Here is an 11,043-nt window from a genome sequence, read left to right as displayed (position 1 = left end):
CCCCCCCCCCCTAGTACTTGCCCAAACTGTTCAGGGTTCGACCTCTGCGGTCGTATAAAGCTGCGCCCTGCGGAGCACCTCGTTTTCTAATACTATATGCAATAGGTCAACTATATTTGGTGTATGGAAATATTTTATAATCTATATATCAGTCGCGCAGGTTTTATTTGAACTTGACCTCATTTTCACGGTTCAATGTTCAGTGTTAAGTTTTTGTGTTTTGGTCTGTTAAACTATAAGCAATAGATCAGCTGTATTTATTGTATGGAAGATTATTAGGTGCACATGCCTGCCTGGCATGGCTCATCTAACCTTGACCTATTTTTCATGGTTCATTGGTCAATGTTTAGTTTTCTTGGTTAATGTTAAGTTTATGTGACAGTTGTAATAAAGCTTTATATTTAGGACTATCAACATAATATCAATGATTAGTAAAGAAGGCGAGGCATTTCAGCGTGTGCACTCTTGTTTTAAAACAGTATTCGTGTACTTAACAAAATCGAATTAAGCAATATATAAGTATGCACTTACATCAATCAATTAATCGACCCATATATTGTCTCGTTCATCACTGCATAGGTTCACCAATGCTGGCTACTGTTTTAACAGCTGATTGTTGATGAGTTTATCTTCACGCAAGACATTGTAAAATTAAAACCAGATTAGATTAGTAGTAAAAAAAAGAGAAATATGAGATTCTTATAGGCTTCTGAAAGTTTAAGAGGCTGGAGATATTAATATTAACATATATGGGAACTCCTTACATTGACAAAAAGATGCTGATGCAATTTGTGTTGAAATTCGAGTCGGTAACAACAATAAGGTGAACATGTTTGTTGAAATATTATTGTTATGTAGGATTGCGGTATCTGCGTTTGGAAATGAAGCACAATCCTTGCTTGAAATAAAGAATGAGTCGGCTAACGATTTTTCTGATAATAGTCGACTGAAAGAACGATTTCTCACACAATACGTATTAAATGTGTTCGAAAGAATGGACAATTTAGACAGTAGCGACAACGCACAACCGTCAGGAAAAGTCAGAATATTATTACCAGAAGAAGGTAAGTAAAATGCATGTTTGATAGTTTAACATGATAAAATCAAACTTAATACCAACAAAAGTTCGTGTTAGCGCGATTTTCGTCGAGCCTGCATTTTGTCGCGATCATACATTCCGTCGTCGGTGGCGTCCAAAAATATGCACTCTTTGGTTAAGTTTTTTTTTTCAATTTAATAACTTTCTTAAACTATCCTGCATTTCTACCAAAATATGACATAAGCTTGAGATCAGACAGTATCCAGAAGTAAATTTTGCAAAAAGAAAAATCATGTTTATCCTTATTTTACTTATAAATGAACTTAGTTTTTCTGCTAGTTAATATGACATTCACTCTGTGGTAAAAACTTTCTTAAACTATCCTGGATTTGTATCAGACTTAGACAGAAGCTTGCTAATGATCAAGAGCAGTATCTAGAAGGAAATTTTATGTAAAAAAACAAAATTTCCTGTTTTCGTTTATTACTTATAAATGAACTTAGTTTTTATTCCAGTCAACATTACATACAGTCTGCAGTTTTTTTTTTTTTTTTTTTTTTATTAGATTCATAAACCATCCTGGATTTTTATAAAACTTGGACAAAAGCTTCTTACAATCAAAAGATATTATCTAAAGATTTTTTTTAAATTCTAATCCCCCCCCCCCCCCCATTTTTGTTGAGCCTGCGACTTTTGTCGCAATTACCAAAAGCCAGACATAGCGGTCCTACATTCCGTCGTCGTCGGGGGCGGCGTCCACAAATCAAGTTCAAATATAGCTCAACATGCAGACTTCTAATACGTTCAGGTATTTCACATCCTATTTTTTATGGAAATATTCTTTATAAAGCACAAAGGTGTCAGTATTCACCTCAGAAACTTACAAACCCTTTGAATAGACTTATTAAGAAGGGATATAATTACGATACTGTTGTCAAGTCATTAAAGATTGCATATTTTGGCGTTAATATTGAGTCACTGATAAGGTCTTTGCATCGGAACTAAACACATTTATTCTAAAAACAGTTGTTGGCATGACACGGGTTATGTTCTTCTCATATATGTTATGATGGTATGATACTAAACCCCTAACGGGAAGGATTGTGCCTGATGTTCATATGATGAAATCATAATCTTTCAGTCAGTTTAATTGAAGTCTGGAGCTGGCATGTCAGTTAACTGCTAGTAGTCTGTTGTTATTTATGTATTATTGTCATTTTGTTTATTTTCTTTGGTTACATCTTCTGACATCAGACTCGGACTTCTCTTGAACTGAATTTTAATGTGCGTATTGTTATGCGTTTACTTTTCTACATTGGTTAGAGGTATAGGGGGAGGGTTGAAATCTCACAAACATGTTTAACACCGCCGCATTTTTGCGCCTGTCCCAAGTCAGGAGCCTCTGGCCTTTGTTAGTCTTGTATTATTTTAATTTTAGTTTCTTGTGTACAATTTGGAAATTAGTATGGCGTTCATTATCACTGGACTAGTATATATTTGTTTAGGGGCCAGTTGAAGGACGCCTCCAGGTGCGGGGATTTCTCGCTACATTGAAGACCTGTTGGTGACCCTCTGCTGTTATTTTTTATTTGGTCGGGTTGTTGTCTCTTTGACACATTCCCCATTTCCATTCTCAATTTTATCACTTTGTGGTAAAAGTTTGTTAAATTTAAATAACTCTCCTAAACTAGTGGATTTTTAACAAACTTGAACAGAAGCTTGTTTAAGATCATAAGATAGTATTCAGAAGTAAATTTTAAATAAAAGAATCTAGTTTTTCATATATTACTCATAAATGGACTTAATTTTTCTACCAGTTTTTATTACATTCACTCTATGGTTAAAGTTTTAAAATTTTAATAATTTTCTTAAACTATGCTGGATTTATGCCAAACTTGGACAGAAGCTTGTTTATGATCTAAAAGATAGTATCCAGATGAAAATTTAGAAAAATATTATATCTGTTATCCGTATCTACTTATAATTGGACTTTTCCATTTAACGCAACATTCACTCTGTGGTGAAAGTTTTTAAAATAAGAACAACTTTTACCACCATCGTGAATTTTACCATACTTGCATAAAAGCTTGTTAATGATCAAAATAAGGTATCCACAGAAAAGTTTATGATTTTTTTATTTATCACTCAGTTTATCCTTTCATACATTTACATTAGCCCTTTGGTTTTTCAGATTTTAATAACTTTCTAACCCATCCTGGGTTTTTACAAAATTTGCAAATTAAGAACTTGTTCAAAATTGAGTATTGAGAATTAAGGGATAAATCAAGCAATACAAAAAACAATACCTTCTTTATCATTTGTTAATGCAATAAATTTATGTTTCGACTCGTTGATACAAACGTCTATTTCATTAACTGTGAATCTATTATGTGCATTCCCCTAACACACTGAAAACATAGATAACAGCAAAAGTAGGCGAAGACCATGATTTATTCATATTTTGTGCAATGTATACAGATGGATTATGTTCTGGTGTCTGACATTTTCGTCTGGCCAAATGTCATGCATTAACTTTGTTTTTCATGGTTCACCAACTGCTTAAAAAACGTAATCAAGCGATTTTCTCACTTATGAGTAATAAGGCAATTTATCTGTATTTGGCTATTGACATCATTGCAAGGTTTATTTGTCCGTCAATCAAGGATTATTTAACTTTGACACCATTTGATGGTTCCGTCATCAATGTCAAGGTTGGGGGTCAAGTCTGTTTCCAGATTCTTTAAGCTATAATAGATAAACATGCAATATTTGGTGTATGGAATGATTATTAAGAGTACACGTCGTTCAGGCAGGGTTCACCTTTGTCTCCTGTCTTGGACCATTGATCGATATTAGTTTTTTGGGGTTTAATCCGTTTTTTACATAACTTTAACCAATAGCGCAACTTTATTTCGTACGTCTGCCAGTGTTCTTATAAATTGTAATTGTTGCCTTGACGATGTTAAGTTTTCTTGGTTATGTCCGTTTCTCAGATACTGTAAGCATTGTGCTATTTTTTTTTTATAAGACTGCAAAATGTCATTGACCTGCTATGCATACTTTTTTTTTTGACGATTACAAAAATTGTTGACTGACAGACAGACAGACAGACAGGACAGGAAATGAACACTATAGGACAATACGAGATGAGGGACCTTATTACACTTACATAAAGTTTAAATATACATGTCATGTTTGCCTCTGCGACTACTTTTTTCTTAAGCAAAGTTCTCACTTATAAGATTCTTTAGAAATAGATTTAAAATATATTAAAATAGGGACAATAAAGCATTATGAACCTACAAATGTTCTAGTACCTCTCGTGCTGTGTGCATGCATGTATGCATGTCAGAAGATTTCAAATTCCGGCGTGGGAAGAAGAAAAAATTGCTTCTGCATATTTGCAGATATACCATTGTTGTGCTGATATTTAGTGTAGTTATGTATATAATAAGGTCTTTGCATCGGAACTAAACACATTTATTCTAAAAACAGTTGTTGGCATGACACGGGTTATGTTCTTCTCATATATGTTATGATGGTATGATACTAAACCCCTAACGGGAAGGATTGTGCCTGATGTTCATATGATGATATCATAATCTTTCAGTCAGTTTAATTGAAGTCTGGAGCTGGCATGTCAGTTAACTGCTAGTAGTCTGTTGTTATTTATGTATTATTGTCATTTTGTTTATTTTCTTTGGTTACATCTTCTGACATCAGACTCGGACTTCTCTTGAACTGAATTTTAATGTGCGTATTGTTATGCGCTTACTTTTCTACATTGGTTAGAGGTATAGGGGGAGGGTTGAGATCTCACAAACATGTTTAACCCCGCCGCATTTTTGCGCCTGTCCCAAGTCAGGAGCCTCTGGCCTTTGTTAGTCTTGTATTATTTTAATTTTAGTTTCTTGTGTACAATTTGGAAATTAGTATGGCGTTCATTATCACTGGACCAGTATATATTTGTTTAGGGGCCAGCTGAAGGACGCCTCCGGTGCGGGAATTTCTCGCTACATTGAAGACCTGTTGGTGACCCTCTGCTGTTGTTTTTTATTTGGTCGGGTTGTTGTCTCTTTGACACATTCCCCATTTCCATTCTCAATTTTAAATATATTATATGTTTATGTTGCAGATGAAAATCCCAGAGACAATGGTGAAGAAAAGACGCTAACTTTTAACTTGTCTGAAGTACTCCATGGTAATACTACAGCTGCTCATCTTATTATCAGCAATCATTTACCGAGAACAACTGTCCAAATATATTACAGAAATATAAGTAAGTTATTGTAGAAAATTTAGTATAAAGTACAAAAAACCCAATGGAGGCTTTAAATAAAGTCAATAGTAGTAAATTCATAAATCGATTGAGAGAAAAGCAAATCCGGGTTACAAACTTAAACTGCGGGAAACGCATCAAATATAAGAGAACTACGACACAACAGAAATACAACATTAAACTGTAACACACACAGAAACGAACTATAATATAACAATGGCCATTTTCCTGACTTGGTACAGGACAATTTAAGAAAAAAAATAGTGGGTTGAACCTGGTTTTGTGGCATGACAAACCTCCCGCTTTTATGGCAATGTTAAATATAACATTACAATGACATGACTAAAATACAAATAAATGGGAGAACATTTAGGACAGAGAAACACACGAATAATAGCTAACACAAAATATTGTTAGGTAAATTTTGCTATAAAGTATATGTGATAAATGCTAATGAGACAACTACCAACAAACTATAAAAATAAAGAGATGTTGTAATATTCCCAACTCTCTACTAGAGACCAACTGACATAGAAGTTAACAAAATTGTAAGATATAAAAGGCCTCGAAATCATATGGCAAATGTTACATTATTCAGACGAGAAAACAAATGGTCTGCTTTATGTACAAGACAATAAACAATATAAAAATATATGATATGCAGCAACAAATAACAACCACTGAAAACGGGCTCCTGATTTCGGACCAACACATACATGCAAAATGTAGCTGGGTTAAACATTTTTGTCTGTTCCAAACACTCCACATTACCTGGGACAGTGATGTAACAGTACGACATGAGAACAAACTATACAAATCAAGTTTTCTCGTTTGACTAGTTCAACATTTGTCATTTCGGAACCTATTATTGCCGACTTTGCAGTATGAGCTTTGCTCATTGTTGAAGGCAGTACGATGACCTATAGTTGTCAATTTCTGTGTCATTTGGTGTCTTGTGGTGAGTTGTATCATTGGCAATCATACCACATCTTCTTTTTTAACTCACCGGGGCTCAAAGGGCCCCATGTGAGCTTATGCCATTACTTGGCGTCCGTCGTCGTCGTCGTCGTAAACTACTTCAAGAATCTTTTCTGAAACTACTTGGCCAAATACCTGCAAACTTTTTAACTGAATGTTCCTTAGGGTATCTACTTTATAAATTGCATCCAACATTTTGTTCCATCCACAATCATGACCGCCATGGCCTAACATAGAAAATAGGGGTCAAATGCAGTTTTCGGCTTATATCTAAACAAAAATAAAGCATTAAGAGATATCTGACATCGGCTAAAAATGTCCAATAGGTCAAAATCTATCAGTTCTGAAATTTTCAGACGGATCAAACAACCCATTGTTGGGTTGCTGCCACTAAATTGGTAATTTTAAGGAAATTTTGAAGTATTTGGTTATTATCCTGAATACTATTATAGATAGAGATAAACTTTAAACAGCAATAATGTTTAGCTAAGTAATATCATCAAAAAAAATTGTTTGAGTGTGTGTGTATTGCAAAATTTGCAGAGACTCAAAAGTTATTTCTCTTATCAAATATTGTACTACTATTAACTTAATACATTCTCGTGATTATCATACTTTCACGCACATTGCTTTAATTTGAAAATATATATATATATATATATATATATATATATATATATATATATATATATATATATATATATATATATATATATATACATGTGACTATTAATCATAGCTTCTTCAATGTGACTAACACTTTAACTTTTGATTTTTCTTTTCATTAAAGTTTCATGAACCAGATTAGTCCATTGTATTCCGAGTTTCATGAACCAGATTAGTCCATTGTATTCCGAGTGTCTTTCGTTTGTACTAGTTTCATGAACCAGATTAGTCCATTGTATTCCGAGTGTCTTTCATTTGTACTAGTTTAATGAACCAGATTAGTCCATCGTATTCCGAGTGTCTTTCGTTTGTACTAGTTTCATGAACCAGATTAGTCCATTGTATTCCGAGTGTCTTTCAGTTGTACTAGTTTCTATTTACCAACCCGAGTAAAGTAAGTACAGTCCCACTTTTCTGTTCCACCAATCTGTCTGTAGTTTTAGTTGATAATCACATTTTTGTTTGACCTTCCAGGAATAGAAGCAGACTATACAAGCCTTGGATTTATTGCAGATGTCACAGAGTTCATTTATGGAACAAGTGAGACCGTTAATCTTAAGGTCTTCACAGACAACTTACCAAACGTTCAAATTGATCCAATACTGGCTGTGTTTGAAAACTTTAGTCCGTCTCAAGTTTCTCACCTTGAAAGGTCGGGGAAAACACACAAACGGAGGAAAAGATCAGAAGGATATCCACTTGACAATTATTCTAGTACCCTCAATTATACATCTTATTCAAACATATGTGGATTGAGACCCTGGATTGTCAATTTTCAAGATTTGGGAATGAACAGGTGGTTGTGGCAACCACACTCTTATGAAGCAAACGTATGTTCTGGAATATGTCCTACACCATTTGAAGACGGTTATTACAATGCAAGTCAACATGCAATTATCAAGAACACTTTCCACTTTAACTCAAATTTTGAAATCACTTCCATTCCTAGAGCTTGTTGTACGCCTATTGAATATGATGACATAAGTGTCATATATTTATCAAAAAATAGAACTTTAATTGTGAAATTAGTATCAGAGATGAGGGCCACAAGATGTGGATGTCGCTAAATCAGCAAGCTATTTAGAACACATGCATCATCTTCATATGTTACAGTCGTTTTCACTTTGTGTATGTTGATGATATGTTTGGATTTAAATAAAGTCGATCAATTATTTTACATGTAACTTATCCTTTTCTACTAGGCAAACAATGAATGAGCGTGTAAATTCTGAAGGATAAGTGAATCCCCAGTATGATTTTTCTTCCCCAATTACTTTCTTGCAGTCATATATAAACACAAAAACCAGGTTAAGAAACAAAAATTGATGTAAGAAATGTTTAGCTCCTCAGATGTATACAATCTGACCTTCAACATACGTCGTGTGTTTGGTGGGAAATTGTGTCACGTTAAATAGACTCAAACTAACCGAAAACATGTGATAGTGAGTTGGCGATTTCTGCTATTCGTTTAAACCATGTTTAAGTTATTAATTATACTTTTTGTAATTAATTGTTACATCCCAGCTCCTTTGTTCTAACAGGGGTGATCTGAGCCGGATCACCCCTACCAGATCACCCCAGTTTGATTTCTTTGTTATGCATGCTTTCCTTTGTTCTGTAACATTTTGGCGGGAATGTCAAATCCACTATAAAACTTATAATTAATTATACGGAAAAGACTATCTATAAAAATTCACGTAGGAAAAATCCAGTGTATATGCAGGGATTCGAACTCAAAACATTTAGCATATCAAGCCACGACACATACCACTACACCAGGACGACTGGATACGAACTAACAGTAATTTAACATACTTAAAGGAAGCAAGATCTTTTTATAAGTGGGGCGAGTTGGCAGACCTTTATTTTGGTTGGGTTTAAACCTTTTTCGTTAATAAGTGAGTTGTCAGACTAATTGTTCAATTTGATTTTACACTTTTTCAAAATCGGGAAGAGTCGGTAAACAAGAGTGGGGTGATTTTTTTATAAAGTGGCGATATAGTGTGGGCCGATTGGCAAGTGGGGCGAGTTGACCTTGTCTGATATCTACTGATCGTGTTAGGGGGTCATAAAGGGTATACATCATAAGTAATATATAAAGTATATTATAATGGTTGAGTGGCGTTCTAAACTCGATTTTATGAATTGTAGACGGTTTTTCGTCTAATCTAAAACAGCTGGGATGTAAAATAGTTATCCCATTCGGACTTGGTGTGTCAGTGTTAGATCACCCCGATGGCCGGAGATCACCCTCTGGCCTCCGGCCATCGGGGTGATCTAACACTGACACACCGCGTCCTTGTGGGATAACTATTAATTATCCGATAAGGACGCGGTGTGTCAGTGTAAGATCACCCCGATGGCCGGACGCCAGAGGGTGATCTAACACTGATACACCAAGTCCGAGTGGGATAACTATTTTACTGTACACATCACAGCTGTTTTAGGTTAAACGAAAAACCATTTACAATTAATAAAATCTAGTTTATAATCACAACCATTATAATATACTTTATATATTACTATATGATGTATACCCTTTATGATCCCCGAACACGATGAGTAGATATCAAACAATGTAAACTCGCCCCACTTGCCAATCGGCCCTTACTATATCGCAACTTTATAAAAAAAAAAATCGCCCCACTCTTGTTTACCGACTCGCCCCACTTTTGAAAAAGTGTAAAATCAAATTGAACAATCAGTCTGACAATTCACTCATTAACGAAAAAGATTTAAACCCAGGGCCGTAACTACATTGAGGCAAATGAGGCAAATGATTTCATGTTGGAAATTTATAAAAAAAAAAAAAAATGAAACAAAAGATTGTCTTCATATCAAATTGTTTTCACAGAAAGTGTCCTGCAAGAAGCAAGTTCTCTTCACTCTCTGATGTCGCCCTTGTATGTTTTTCGTGATCCATGTTTCTATTTTACTTTTAGTTTTCAGAGTTGATGGTCTATTGTTTGTACTTCTGTGTCCCGGGTTTGTCTATTGTTCATTTATTGTCCTTACTGTATGACTATACTATGAGTGTTGATTTTCAATTGAAAATGTGTGGTTTTGCAATGATGCATGTCCACCGATGTCTTAAATATTTTAAGAATATACTATGCTACTGGTCACAGAAAAAATGGTAGTTTCTGCATGGAGAATTGAACTTGATATCAAAGAATACATACCAATGCTCTTCAGCAATAGAGGTGAACGATACCAAAGGACATACCAATGCTCTTCAACAATAGAGGTGAACGATACCAAAGGACATACCAATGCTCTTCGGCAATAGAGGTGAACGATACCAAAGGACATACCAATGCTCACCAGCAATAGAGGTGAACGATACCAAAGGACATACCAATGCTCTTCGGCAATAGAGGTGAACGATACCAAAGGACATACCAATGCTCTTCAGAAATAGAGGTGAACGATATAAAGGACATACCAATGCTCTTCAGCAATAGAGGTGAACGATACCAAAGGACATACCAATGCTCTTCAGCAATAGAGGTGAACGATACCAAAGGACATACCAATGCTCTTGAGCAATAGAGGTGAACGAAACCAAAGGACATACCAATGCTCTTTAGCAATAGAGGTGAACGATACCAAAGGACATACTTACCAATGCTCTTCGGCAATAGAAGTGAACTATACCAAAGGACATACCAATGCTCTTCGGCAATAGAGGTGAACGATATAAAGGACATACCAATGCTCTTCAACAATAGAGGTGAACTATACCAAAGGACATACCAATGCTCTTCAACAATAGAGGTGAACGAAACCAAAGGACATACCAATCCTCTTCGGCAATAGAGGTGAACGATACCAAAGGACATACCAATGCTCTTCAGCAATAGCGGTGAACGATACCAAAGTACATACCAATGCTCTTCAGCAATAGCGGTGAACGATACCAAAGTACATACCAATGCTCTTCAACAATAGAGGTGAACGATATCAAGGACATACCAATGCTCTTCAGCAATAGAGGTGAACTATACCAAAGGACATACCAATGCTCTTCAACAATAGAGGTGAACGTTATCAAAGGATATACCATTGCTCTTCAACAATA

The 11,043-nt window shown here is 35.1% G+C and overlaps 1 long non-coding RNA gene across 1 annotated transcript; it reads left to right on the top strand.

Annotated features, from left to right (window-relative positions):
• Positions 1-221: 221 nt before the first annotated feature.
• On the top strand, positions 222-8,139 carry LOC143055817 (uncharacterized). The gene is made up of 3 exons (XR_012972144.1): positions 222-1,064; positions 5,175-5,318; positions 7,437-8,139. It is a non-coding gene; the product is annotated as an uncharacterized LOC143055817 (long non-coding RNA).
• Positions 8,140-11,043: the final 2,904 nt, after the last annotated feature.

The sequence above is a fragment of the Mytilus galloprovincialis genome, chromosome 1 (genome assembly GCF_965363235.1).
Source record: "Mytilus galloprovincialis chromosome 1, xbMytGall1.hap1.1, whole genome shotgun sequence".
In the NCBI taxonomy this organism is placed as follows: Eukaryota; Metazoa; Mollusca; class Bivalvia; order Mytilida; family Mytilidae; genus Mytilus; species Mytilus galloprovincialis.
The sequence above is the reverse complement of the archived record's forward strand: the minus strand, read 5'-3'. Positions and strand labels throughout refer to the sequence as shown.